This window comes from Zonotrichia albicollis, chromosome 19, assembly GCF_047830755.1.
Source record: "Zonotrichia albicollis isolate bZonAlb1 chromosome 19, bZonAlb1.hap1, whole genome shotgun sequence".
NCBI lineage: Eukaryota > Metazoa > Chordata > Aves > Passeriformes > Passerellidae > Zonotrichia > Zonotrichia albicollis.
Genome location: NC_133837.1, coordinates 6,737,193 through 6,751,827, shown reverse-complemented (window position 1 = coordinate 6,751,827; position 14,635 = coordinate 6,737,193).

Here is a 14,635-nt window from a genome sequence, read left to right as displayed (position 1 = left end):
CTCTTTAATCAAAGAAGGAAAATGATGATGGGGGGTGACAGTTGGAAAAGCTGATGGAGAAAAGCTGGATTTTCTCCAGGCTCTACTGTTCTGACCCACACCCAGAACTGTGGTTAACAAATCAGAGACACAATTCCCCCCTTCAGCTGCTGGACTTTGCCAAAATATTCAAGGATTGTGGGTGGTCAGCACAGAAATCCCTGCACAGCCTCTTCCAGGGAGAAATGGCACACAAAAAAAGGCAGCTCAAAAAGTGACACTGAGAGCAGGGGCTGTGGGGTGGAAACTTCTTTCCCAGGGCAAAAGAAACCTGTTTCACAAGCAGCAGAGGGATGATGGGCCTTGGGAGGAGCTGATGAGCTCATTAATGCTTGGAGTGGGTCAAAACTTTGAAGTCTTTGTTGGGCAAGCCAGGATGGGAATTAAAAAGCAGCGATTGCAATCTGAATTTGTGCTGCTCCACACCTCAGCTCCACAGGACGTTGGCTTTCCAGTCATGTACCCAATTAGAGATTGTAATTTTTAATTAATTTCTTTAGCAGTTCTTGAAGGACCACAAATTTGTCTAACAAGACAACTCATTTACTCTACAGCCCAGCATGTTTCTGACTGCAAATATTCAGGGCTGGCTCCCTTTTTCTGTCTCCACAGCAGTGATTCTGAGTCCCCCAAATGTACGACAGGTGAGACAGGTTTGGCTGGAAATGTCAGAGCCACAAATGGGGCTGGCTGGTAGTTTTCCAACTTTCAGACATCAGCTTTCTCATTTACTTCACACAGAGTTTTCTGCACTGAGTTCTTTGCTCACTCCTACCAGATTTGGGGGGGAAATGCTCTAATTGTTCTTTAACCATCAGTAAAGTGTTGCAGACATCTTTTCATGAAAATCCTTTCCTTAGGATTTTTTCCTCCTGAGAAGCTGGGAGGCCTCAGGAACAAAATGTAAACATTGATTATCTGCTGCTGTGGAATGCAACAGGTGCATCTGTGATTGGTCCCATGAGGTTGTTTCTAATTAATGGCCAATCACAGTCAGCTGGCTCTGACAGAGAGTCTGAGACAGCTGCCTTTGTTATCATTCTTTTCCTTTCTATTCTTAGCTTAGCCAGCTTTCTGACATGAAACCTTTTCTTCTATTCTTTTAGTATAGTTTTAATATAATATATATCATAAAATAATAAATCAGCCTTCTGAAACATGGAGTCAGATCCTCATCTCTTCCCTCATCCTCAGACCCCTGTGAACACCGTCACAGTAAAGCATTAGTGAGAGATGGTTTATCAATAAAAGGACTTTTAATTGAGTATGTAAGCCCAGGAAGGCAGCCATCAGTGGTACCCCCACCCTGTCCAAGGAGTGGAGCAGCTTCACCTCCCCCAGCAGTGGGGACGTGGAGCCCACAGCTCATGGGAAAGCCAGAAGCACAAACAAATGAAAATCCAAAGCCTAAGAAACTCTTCAGGCCAGGATGAGAATGAGGTGACCCACTGCAGGAACAAGGTGACCTGTTTTTACCCCGTTTCTGATGGTTCTGATCCTCTGAGTCCCCATGCAGCTGCACTGTGAAATCCATTTGAAACATCACAGGGAGTTTGTGCATCAAACTAAAATGAATTCTTTTACCCAGCCAGCCCCTTACAGGCCAGCAAAGGGCTCCTGCTTTCTCTGCTCCACCATTTCACTGCCCTTTGCCTTGTCAGCTCACGTTCTCCACGGAAATCAAGCGAGCATTTGATTCCCTTGAAAGTCCAAATTGAGATGCTTGGGTTTATTTTATTCCATTTTCTTAAGCCCAGATAGAAAAAAAACAGCTTTATCCACATAAATAAAAAAATAATAAGCTGCCATTTAAATCCTGTTCAGTCAATTAGCTCAGTGCCTCGCTCTGAGCTAATGCAATCGTCTTTCTTTGTTTGCTCCTATTTATGCTGCTCTTTAAAGTTCATTAAAATCACTGCTGCTATCTCACACAGAACAACTGTTCAAAACATCAGTGTCATGCAGCTGAGAAATTTATGCTTTGAAGTTCCCTCCTTTACTCATTTTTATTCAGCTTTTTTCTCTTGTTTTGCTTTTTTCTTTCTTTCGCTGTATTCCCCCCCTCCCCTTAATGACTAAACCAGTTTTATGCTCTTCACAGTTATTCCAAAATCTGTTCCTCCTGACACAGAGCTGATACATCATTCCTTGCTCATAGCCCCTTTTTCTCATTTCCATCATTTCTCCCCTCGCTCGCTTTGGCTCTCTGCTAAGTCCATCACAGCTTTGTTTTTATCTCCTCCTCGCTGAATTTTTACAGCCCAGTAAAACCTAGAAAGCTGCTTCAGAAAAAACACCCACATGGCAGCCCTGGGATGGCTGGGTTTGTGTGGCAGCTTGCTGGAACGTGATGGAGACAAAACCCTGCAAAAACACCAGCCCTGGATGCAGCAGCAGGGCAGGGACAGGGGGACAAAGGGACAAGGGGACAAGGGGACAGGAGAAAAAGGGGACAAGGGGCAGGAGAACAAAGAGACAGGAGAACAGGGGACAGGAGAAAAAGGGGACAGGAGAACAGGAGGACAGAGATGGGGGAAAGGAGAACAAGGGGACAAAACGAGGGGACAGGAGGAAAAGGGGACAGGGGGACAGGAGAACCAGGGGGCAGGAGAACAAAGACACAGGTGAACAGGGGACAAGAGAAAAAGGGGACAAAAGTGGGACAGGAATGTAATGCAATATTAATATAAATACAGAATATAAAATAATATAAATACAGAAAAGTTAATACAGAACTCCTTGTTCTGCTTTTGATGGCCTTTAGTGCTCATGTTTCCAGGATTTTCTCTGCAGACATAAAATTCAGAAGAACATTAAAAAAAAATAAAGCAGAGATTTTCTTGGAATCACATGTTTCCAGACACAGAGGACCTGAGAGTAAAGTTTATAAATACAGAATATATTAATAATATAGAATATAAACAGAAAATATTAATATACAGAATATATAATATAGATTATAAACAAAGAAAATATAATATTACTATAAATACAGCATATATAATATAGAGTATAAATACAGAAAATATTAATACAGAACCCTTTGTTCTGCTTTTCATGACCTTTGCGCTTCATGTTTTCTGGATTTTCTCTGCAGACATAAAATTCAGAAGAACATTTAAAAAAATAAATAAAATGAAGCAGAAATTTTCTTGGGATCACATGTTTCCAGACACAGAGGACCTGAGAGTAAAGCTCCAGATATAATCCTGAGATTTGGCAGTGTTCTTTGTATCATATTAAGTGATGGTCTGCAGCACTCACTAATTGCTGCAGGATGAAAACCAACCCTGGCTCCTGCCAGAGGTCTTCTGCTCATTCTCAGCATAGAAGTTTCTCCAGGTCTTCTGTGGGAGTGGGAAATATCACTTTGTAAAGGACATAGGTACAGAATTACAGAGTAGTATGACCTATGTACAGCTTGAACAGTGTTTTAAACTGTTTTAGAATGATAGTGAATTTATCACAGGGTGGAAAATAGATTTTTGGGGTTTTTAGAATGGGGGTTCAGGGGTGGCAAGATGGAGGAATCTGGGCATATCCAGCCTTTCTCCTTCTTCTTCCTAGCCTCCATCTTCTGCTGTGATGTTGGCACTTTTGGATTGGTTTAGAGTAGAAGCTCACTGTCTAACATAGGTGATAGGTATTGAGAAGTGATTGTAAATATTGTACACATAGTTTTTAGTATAAAAATAACAGAGGGACAGGAGAACAGAGGGAGGCAGTGTGCCTGTGTCTGTCCTGCTGAACAGACCTCAGCAGGCCAGGAGAAATAATTTTGTAGATAAGAAACAATAAACAACCCTGAGAACTAGAATAGAGGAGTTGTGACTCCTCCTTCGACCACCAGGCTGGGAAAAAGAGACTTTCTAACACATCTCAGTCACTGACCAGCAGAAATTCTGAGACTGAGGAGCTTCCCTGCCCAGCAGTGCCACACTCAGCCCTCCCCATGAGCTGCTCTTGTCTCACTCCTCTGTTGACAGCTTGGGAGCAGCAGAGAAATCCAATTTCTCACCATCAGATTTACAGCTGGAGTGGGCCCCTCTGACAAGGGAGGGCATTGTGCTTATTCAAGCTGATCAAGAACCTGAGAGCAATTTCTATGGGGGGAAAGAAAAGGTCTGCTTTAATAGAAAGATATTGAAAGTGAGCTCACAAATTGCTTTGGGTTTCAGGTGAACAAAGCACATGAAGGATTTGATTTCCAGCTGCTTCCCCTTTCTTCTTTCCCCAAAAGCACACTGCTCCCAACAGGAGTACACAAACAGCTCTGAGAGCCACAAGACACTGCCCAGACCTCTGTGCTCCTCATTTTCACACAACAGGGAAAGTTGTTGGGGTTTGATCCAGTTTGTACAGGAAAAAGGGTCTCCCACACAATGCCCAATAAAAACTCAGCGCCACCTATTACACCAGACTGCTAAAACACGGTGATACAGCAAGAAAGCAGCAAAACACATCTCCAGGAGCTCACATAGGCCAGCTCAGGCAGCAGCACCCTCCTCAGCAGTTTTGGAGGCCAAGAGCATCCAAAACCCCCAAAGACTTGGTGCCTTTTCCATACAAAACTCATCCCATCTCATTTCTCAGGTTGCCACAGACCCAGCAGGACAGAAAGGGTGAACACGGCCAGAGGTTTCTGATGACAGAAACCCTGCACTCTGACAGAAAATGGACTTAGATCTTTGATGGCAGTCCAGAGGAAAAAAGCCTCCCAATGCTGCTCATAAAAGGAACACGAAAACTGCTTTTCAACATAATTCTCCTTTTTTTCCCCCTTTCACCTGTCATGCTCTGAAGAGTGAATAAGTTCAGATTCAATGGAAGAATGGAGAGAAGGACACCAGGAATGACTGACTTACTGCTGCCATTCTTCCCACTGAGTTTTCCTCCCTTTTGAGCATGGTCCTGGCTGGTTTCCCAAGCCAGAACTGAGTGAGCTGACTGTTCATCCATCTCTTTCTAAATAACTTCTGCACTGCATTGAATAATTGTGCCTCCATTTTACTCCAGGGCTAAAGGTGACTAACTTAAAGGTGATTATCTTTTGTTAATAGCCTGCATTACTGAGAAAGATCTCAGAATTACCTTTGTAATCCTTCCCCACACTTTAATGTTGCTATTATTATTAATACTGCTCTTTAAAACATTTTTCTCCTGTCATGTGGAAGCAGCAAGTGCTGCTTCTCAAAGAGACGGTGGAAAGGCTGCCTGATACTATCAAGCAGAAAGAATCCAGAGCATCACATCACTTTTTTCTCTTAAAAGTGGTGGGATTCAAGTCTAGTCATGAACTAGAGGCATCATTTGATCAAACTGATGCAGAATGGCTGCAGCCAGGTTTCCACAGTCAGTATGGATAGCACTGATCTGGCAGCATGGTGGATTTGTACAGTACATTTTATCTCTTAAATAAGCCCATTTATTATTATTTTATCTCTTAAATAAACCCATTTTCACCCTGCTGCCCCACTGACAGCCCTGAGGGCACTGGTAGCTTTTCTTTCTCCTCTCCACACTGGTAGCTTTTCTTTCACCTACTCCACACATTCCCATTTGGGAATGCCGTCCCAAATCAAGAGTTTGCAATCCCAGCTTCAGAGGCAGCATCAGTGACTGCAGGTTTTCCTCTCCTCAGGTTTCAGAGCTCACCAGGATTGCTCCAGGAGCTCCTTACCCAGGCCAGGTCACCCAGGACTCCTCAAACACCCCATCAGGAAATCCCAGCACACCATGAATAATCGGTATTAGGCTTACATTTTTCATGGCCCTGACTTTCTGCAGTGTGTGCTCTAACAAATCTCATTTGTCAAGCTTTCTCCACATTGTCTGCAGAGCACTGAGCCCCAGCATTGCTGGATTGGTGTTTGTGAGCACTCAAAGGGAGGCTCTGCAAGGACTCTCTGCCCAGCACCACCCTTCCTGTGAAGAAATCTAAAATCTCACCTGTCGCACACATCTTTTATGGAAAATGCTTTCCTTAGGATTTTTCCTCCTGAGAAGCTGGGAGGCCTCAGGAACAAAATGTAAACAATGGTTATCTGCTGCTGTGGAATGCAACAGGTGCATCTGTGATTGGTCTCATGTGGTTGTTTCTAATTAATGGCCAATCACAGTCAGCTGGCTCAGACACAGAGCCCGAGCCACAAGCCTTTGTTATCATTCTTTGCTATTCTATTCTTAGCCAGCCTTCTGATAATATCCTTTCTTCTGTTCCTTTAGTATAGTTTTAATGTAATATATATCATAAAATAATAAATCAGCCTTCTGAAACATGGAGTCAGATCCTCATCTCTCACCTTGTCCTAAGGACCCTCACAAACACCACAACAGAGCCCCAGTCCAGGCTGGGAGCAGCTTCCCCTGCCTGATGAGTTGTGCAGTTATTTAACAGCTCATGTCTGTCACTGCTATCACTTCACTCACATCCAAAACTTCCCCAGTCTGTGCTCATCCTGGCCATGCTGCCAGCAAACCAATGGCCATGGCTGATGGCCTCATTCCTAAGCAGAAATTCCACTCTGGGACTGACTAGAGAATATTTAAGATTAATCATTGCACTTGTCAGATGATTAAATCCATTCAGCATTTGGCCTCTCATCTTGTCATACCCATTTATATTAAAATCATCAGGGCTTGCCCTGCCCAAAGCACTGGATCATCCAGCAGAGGCTGGCCTCAGGTGGATAAAGTGCTGCTATATATCTCAGCCCTGAAAATAACCTTTCATCTGCCTTCCACGGTGAAAGCTGCATTTTTGTGGCTGCAGTCAGGCCAGAGAACTCTCCAGGATGTTTGTTAAACTGCCCAAAACAGTGAGCCAGGCAGCAGAGCCAGTAACACAAAACCCCATTTCTCATACTGGTTTTCAAGTAGGGTTAAACAAGTCAAGGGAAATGGTCTGAGAGGCAAGAGGGAGAAAAAATATATGAGAAACGAGATGTAAAAATGTTTCTTTGAGAAAACAGTGCTTAGTTCTGAGAATAAAAATCTTACTAGAGTCAGAATAGTCCTTCCCTGAAGCAGAAATTTTTCCAGTGTTCCCATAAAAATGAAAGCCATAAAACAGATTTTCAATTCCAAAACATACACATTTTCAACTGAAAAGCTTTCAAATGTAAATAGTTCTGTTGAGCCATGATGTTCTGGCTTTGAGTTACTGCTAAGGCATGGATGCTTTTTGAAAGCAGCAGATATATTCCACAGAAACTTGTATTTAATTAAAATACTTCTTTCGTTTTATTTTTTTTTTTTATTGAAAAGAGTTTTGGCAGGGAAGTTAGAACAGGCTTAGCTGTGGTAAGGACATTTGAGTGTGTCCAGGACTGACTTTTTTCCTCTGAATGATATCTGTCCTTTGGCTTCAATGGGACATTGCCCTGCACAAAAGTGGTTTTAACCCATAAAAACCCCATTATCTCCAAGTTTAACACCCAAATATATTATTAGTGCCAGGAAATCTTCAAGTAGTTCACTAATTCAGTTCCACATCCACATTTTGATAAGTTGTCTAAAGCTGCAGGAGCTAGAAAGCAAGACTGAAAATCTCAAGACATATTCCACATGACTTCCCCTGAAGCTTGTAGCAAAACCACAAGAACAGATTTTCTTCAAGGTATTTGGAAACCTCAGCTCCCAGCTGGATCGGAGAAGGGCAGAGGCAGAAGGAAATGAAAATCATCTGGGGAAATGTCAATGTTATATCTGCTTAAGGCCTGGTGGAAGCCTCTGTCTGGATTTGGGTGGGAGAAAGAGGCAAGGGCAGGTTCAGGAAAGGAATGAGATCAGAGGGGAAAATGCTGTTTGCATTTCAGCAGAAAGCTTCAGCAATCTCGAATTTCAAAATGGCTGAGAAAGGTGAAATCAGACCAAAGACTGTCCCACCAGCAGCTGTGCTGGTCTGAACTGGTAAAAGCTCTAAAGCAGCTGAGTTTGAGGTGGATGAAGAAGGATTCCCAGCTCTATTCCTCAGTCTCACATCCAGTCTTTAACCTCAGCATGACAAACTGAACAATCGAGCAAAATTCTCTCTGAATGGGGGTGCAAAAGGAGAGCTGAGTGTCACTGTCACATTTTCTGGAAAAACCCTTTTCCCAGGACTTCTCTCCTGGGAAGCTGTGAGGCCTCAGAGAAAAAGGAAAACAATTCTTACCTCATTTGCTTCCCCTGTGTTTTGCTGCTTTGGAATGTGGTTGGAGATTGTTTATACAACATGTGAATTGTTTTGACTTAATGACCAATCACAGCCAGCTGTGTCAGGATTCTGGAAAGAGTCACGAGTTTTTCATTAATATCTTGTTAAGCCTTCTCTAAGTATCCTTTCTGTATTCTTTAGTATAGTTTAGTATAGTATTCTTTAATATAATATAGTATCATAAAATAATAAATCAGCCTTCTGAGAACATGGAGCCAGATTCATCATTCCTCCCTGCCATGAGGGTCCCTGCAAATACAACACCCAACAATGATGGGAGGCCACAGACTGTCCCCAAAGTGCTGGCAAAGCCCATCAGCTCCCATGGAACCATCCCAGCCCACACTGGGGCAGGTCTAACTTTGCTCCTGCACAAGACAGAGTAGAAAAATATGAGAGCCTTGCTCATAAATCAGTGTCAGCCTGTGATGAGGCTTGTCCAGGCTGCAGAGAGATTAATTGCTGCAGTCGTGATTCCCTCTCCAATCCCCTTCCTGCCCTCACCAGAAGTTGAAGGATTGGGAAGCCATAATCCAGCAAACGTGGCTTTTCCTTTCCTTTAACCTGATGGTATTCCATGTGGATCAGCTGCAAAAACATTTCAAGCCCCTGCACAATCTTTCAGAAACTCATGGAGGGGTCTCAGGGTCTCCTGGGGAACAAATCCTAATTATGGAGACAAAGTTGTCCTGCAACATCATGACCAACTCACTGTTATGTGGTGGGCACCCCTCACAAATGACTCCTGCTGCTGATTTTTATATTTTTCTCTGTCTAATCACTACATGCAGCCTAAAACAGAGCAGCATGTAAAAAAATCAGTGCTGTGGAGGAGAACTAAGGCTTCTCATCAGGGCAGGAACTCATGTGGGGAATGGAGAAAATACTGCAAAGTTCATCAATAGCAAAAATCAGCCCACTGTGATTACTTTTTGACTTTATTTAATATACAATTTAACATTCTAAAACCACATCCAGTTGTTGCAATGGAAAGGGAATGGTTGAAATTTCCCTTGTGGATAATATTCCATGTCCTTTTTCTGCTTTCCAGGAGACAGGTAACCTGCCCTGAACTGCATCTGTGACTGTCTTAAAACAACCTGTAGGAGATGAGAAGCTGGAAACCACTCAAATTCACCTCAATAAGTGAGAGAAAATCTGATCTGCTTCAGCCTGAGCCCAGGTGTGACAAAGCTTTGAGCAGGAACCAAGGCGAGGATCTAAAATGCAGCACTGTACAGTGATGTACCACAAATATTTGAAATTATTATTGTTTCAACCATTCCTTCTCTTCCCAGACCAACAGCTCAGCTGTTTCCCAGTTATTTTTGCTGCACAGTGATTTTAGACTGCAACTAGAAACATCTGATGGCACCAAAGGTGGGAAAGTCCAGGTACAGACCTGTGTGAGAGAGCCACAACTTCTATCCATGCAAAAGGAGACATCAGCTCCTCAGAACCCCAGGTTTGGGAATGATGCTTCAGGGGTCCCCTCCATTTTCCACAGCCACACAAAACTGCAGCTGGCAGGCAGACAAAACTCCAAACCCAACAGAAAACGTGTTCCTCTCCGAGGAAAATATTACCTTCTCAGCCAAAAAAGAGCAAACTGTGTCCCAGAGTGCTTTGAGTTTAATAAGGCATGTTATTTTTAGCTTTTATAGATGAAAATGTCATTAAAAGCAAACATATTTCTGGGGGTGGAGGGGAAAAAAGCTAAATTCCTTGCAGTTCGGAGTCTTTTGAAGGCCACATCTACTTTCATGTTGGGTTATAATAATAATAATAAAGCTAAACACATTGGGCACGTTTTTCCTTTTCACACAGAGTGCTGCAACATTGCTTCCAAATAGATAACAATATCATTTCCTCCCATTTAAAAATCCATTTATTGCCAGTTTGTGAGAACCTGTCCTCCTGCCAGAAGGACCATCTGAGGTCAGGCAGCACATGGAGTCCCAGCACCAGGCAGATGGATCTGAACCCACTCAGGCACAGCAATGACCAGCCCAAATCCACACTCAGAAATTGAGATAAAGGGAAAACTCTCTATCACCAGGGAGGTCAGTTCATTCTGGGGTCATTTATTTGTCCTAAGGGCAACTGGCACAGAGGGTAAATAGGAAATTTGGACTCAATCTTCACAGAAAGCTTTCACACCTTGTGAAAACATCCATGAGCAATGTAGTTTGCAGAAAAAAATCATTTGGTGCCTGGGTTTCAGTTGTAGGAGCACAAAGCTCTGACTCCATCTCTGGGCACCCAGGCTCTCAGCAGCGCTCACAATTCAGAGATGCAGCTCTTCTGTGCCAGTAGAAATCAGTTTTCTCTCATGACAGGACCTAAAGCTGGGTTTAGGAACCATTCTGGGAGCCACATGGTGAAGGTTTTTGCTCAAATCCTTGTCAATCTGGAAATCTTCCAACACTCCTCTAGAAATATCTGTCAAAGCAGTGGTCTAAAGACTTTATCCATGTGGGCCTTGCCACCTCCTTGCTCTGGTAAATCTGGGTTTTCAGGGCTCACAAGGTGAGGAATGTGGAATTTCCTCCAGGATAAACACATCCCAGCAGGTCAGGGGAATGTGACTCAGCTGTGACATTAACAAAGCCCCTCTTGCACAGGTGTGAAGGTGGATAATCAATGTTCTTCCCCGGGTCTAATCTGCTGTGCTGATCCAGAATCCACCCCAGCAAGGTCATTGAGGTGTAGCTGGAGGAGGGTGAGAGGCTCCAGCTCTGCCTGGCAAACCTCTCACTACAGGAGCTGAAACCCCTCACAACCAAAACATTCCAGATTCTGCTATCCCTCAGCCCCCCACATCCCTGGAGGATATAATTCAGAGTTTACTTTACTGCAAAATTAGAAATATCACTGGGAAACCTTTAAACCAAGCCCATCTTGCATTCTCAGGTGTTTACAGTGAGGGTTCCATGATCTGTTTGCTCTTTGCAACCAAAATATCCAGGATCCAAATATTTATTCAGGGTAAAGCAAATGGGAGGGTTGGAAAGAGCAGCAATTCAAAAACTCACAGAACCTGTACATCCATGTTTATGGCTTTCTCCTGAAAAAGCCGTGCAATGCAGTCTGCTCAATATGAACTCAGGAAAATATCATTTCTGACAAGGGTGGGCTCTCAACCAGAGCTTTACCACTATTAATTTTAATCTCTGCCTCTCTGGGCTGTCTTGATGAATTTATTCTAAACATCAGCATAGATTCCCAAATGCTGCCAACCAGCTTTCCTTGGAGGCCTGTGGACCTTTGCCAACCTATGCTGACTCCATATTTACAAGGTTCTTTAACAGGTAGAATTCAGATTTGTTGAGAGGTGAAATAACAAAAAATAGCACTGAACTAGGGGGCTGAAAAGGAGGACAATGGGATGAGAGATTTCAGAAGCCCATTCATGAGCCTTTGCTTTGGAAGAACGTGGGCCAGAGTCAGAACAAAACCTGCATGTCCCCACAGCCCAATTCAGGGAAACCACAGTGAGGTGACAGACCTGATTTATCAGTGTCAGCAGCAGATGAAGATCCAGGGGATGCTTCAAGAGACAAAACTCTCTGATGTTAAAAGGGAAACTGCCCTCAACTTCCATCTGTAGCATTCACATTCTCTGGAAAATCCCTTCACCCAGGATTTTTCTCCTGGGAAGCTGAAAAGCCTCAGAGAAAAAGGAAAATAATTCTTATCTCATTTGCTTCTCCTGTGCTGTGCTCATGTGGAATGTGTTTGGAGATTGTTTACCCACAGGTGATTGTTTCACTGGATTCTGCTGTGAGTTGTTTTCACTCTTTGGCCAATCAGGGCCAAGCTGTGTTGGGACTCTGGAAAGGGTCACGAGTTTTCATTATTATCTTTTTAGCCTTCTATAAGTATCCTTTCTGTATTCTTTAGTATAGTTTAGTATAACATTCTATATAATATAATATTATTATATTATATTATATTATATTATATTATATTATATTATATTATATTATATTATATTATATTATATTAATAAATTAGCCTTCTGAGAACATGGAGTCAGATTTATCATTCCTCCCTGCCACGGGGTCCCGGCAAATACAATATTCCACCCTCTGTGGATCAGAGCAATAATTTTTTAGGAGTACTAAAAGGGATAAGGAGCAGGCAGGTTGTCAGATCAAGCAGCTCCATGTCTGCAGGATTGATGGGCAGCCGTGGAAAACCTTTCCCTGCCCAGAGTGGTACCAGGCAGCCAGAAATGGCTGAGGAAAGGTCCCAGAGCACCCAGCCTGCTTCTGCTGCCACTCAGCTCCTTCACAAACCCTGACCTCTGCCACAGCCAAGGGAGAGGCAGCTCTGCCCCTGGACAGCCTTTGTTTGGCCACACAAATAGGACAGGAGAAACTTCAGCCCCTTACTACCTTGCTAAATAGCATGTAATGGATAGAAACAGCTCAACTCACTTTTCAGTCTGCTTTCAGTGCAGATTAACTCACAAATTCTCTCTCTGAGCATCCCAGCATGTCCCAAGCTTTACTGCAGGCAGAGTGAGATCAGCATTTGCTTGATGTGGTTTTCCAGAAGTGAGGAAAAATATACATTTAAGGCTTCTATTCAAAAAGGGGTCAACAATGCAACAAAATAGGTCATGTCATGTTAATTGGGAAATCATAAATTTGGGGCAGTCCCCCTCCTGGTAACACAGCAAGGATCTTTGTTCCAAGCATGAGGCAAAGGCCAGCACCCTTAGCCAAAATAACTTTTCAAGCAAACTCTCATTGAATAAATCTTTCACACCGAAGGGAACATTTTTCATTACTCTGGTTTTTAACACCATTAACTTTAACTGTCAAGCCTGACAAGTATGGAAAACTGTTTTCTTACAAAAGTTAACACAAAAAACATTTTCCACTAAAAGGAGTTTTATTCACTACACATTAATTCTCCATTTTACCATTAAACTCTAATTGCTATTTTTCTCCATTCCAAATTTCTTTTCCCCTCCAAGATCTGGACTTTAAAGAGTCCAAGCAGCCAGACATCAGCACTTGTTTATAGAAGTTCTGTGACATGGCCGTGCTGTAATGAAGTAATTATATTAAAAAGAAAGATCTGGGAATAACCATGACCCATTAATCACATTCATTCACATGCTGCTGTTCTTTTTTTTCCCTACTGTTTCCAAGTGTCTAGGTGAATTATTGAAAATATTTAGGAGATTAAAAACTTTTGATCACTTTCAGAGCTGAATCAGAACGTGGATTAACAACCACATGGGCTGTAAAATTCCATTAGAGGAGCAGTGGGGTGTGGACACAAGGTTTCTTCACTTGTGAACATTTCATTTAGTCTTGGGCATCTCCTCAGTCACTGGAAAGCATCAGCTGGGGAGGGAGTGGAGCTGTTTTCTCCCTGTGGATCCAAAAAGGGGAAGGAATCAATCAATAAGCTGAGTGAATTAATCTGTATCCACTATGCTTTAGTAAGTAACAAGATTTTCAGAAAATTCCATCAGGTTCATTGCTTATTTTCTTAAAATCTTCATCTAAGCTGGTAAGGAACAATAAAACTCCTGAATTTCTTCTAGATCTGGTTTTGTGAGCCATCCCTTGTGCTGAACACATCTGAGCTGGTGCACACCTCATGTCAGAGGCCCTTGGAGAAATCAATGACCAAACCACTGAATTTTGACTTCTGACCCCTTGGATAACACAGGTCACCAGACTTCCCAGAACTGATTCCTTCTAAAACCAGAGCAGAAGCACCAGGACAAGAAAAACCATGTAAAAACTTTCGATGAAACAGAGAGCTCCATATTTCTCAGTGTGCTGTTTGTGAGCGGTGAATTGCTCTCCCTGCTGAGTGAGGTTTATGTCCAGTCTGTGTTCCTCTACCTTTGGTTTCTCTCCACTGGGGTTTATTGCCTTTATTTGTTGGACTGAAATCAGCTTTTTCACTGTATTTATGTTTCTGTCCACCAGAGTGATCAAACCTCTCTGTTGGATGATGCAAAGTGTCTCCTCTGGTGTCCAACCGTTTAACAAATACTTTTTCTCCATTCTCTCCAGCTGCTGATGACATTTTCCTTGAACTGCCAAAGTCACAACTGGAACCTGCAGGAGGAGTCCCTTCCTCCTTGTCTCAAATTTCCTGGTTTATACCCCCCAAAATGACATTTTTCTTTTCAGTCACCCACACCTCCACATGTCTTTTTCAGTGTCATCAGCTCCCTGGACATGGCTCAGCCCTACCTGGATCCTACTAAAACATGTTCCTTGTTTTAATTTAGGTTACTAATGGGACCCAAATAATTCTGCTCTGTTGATCTGTCTTTAATTTCAGTGATCTTCAGAGTCTGAGCTCACCAAAGAGGTGGATCTGTGATAACCACCAGGACTCCATTAGAAGCATGTCCATTCA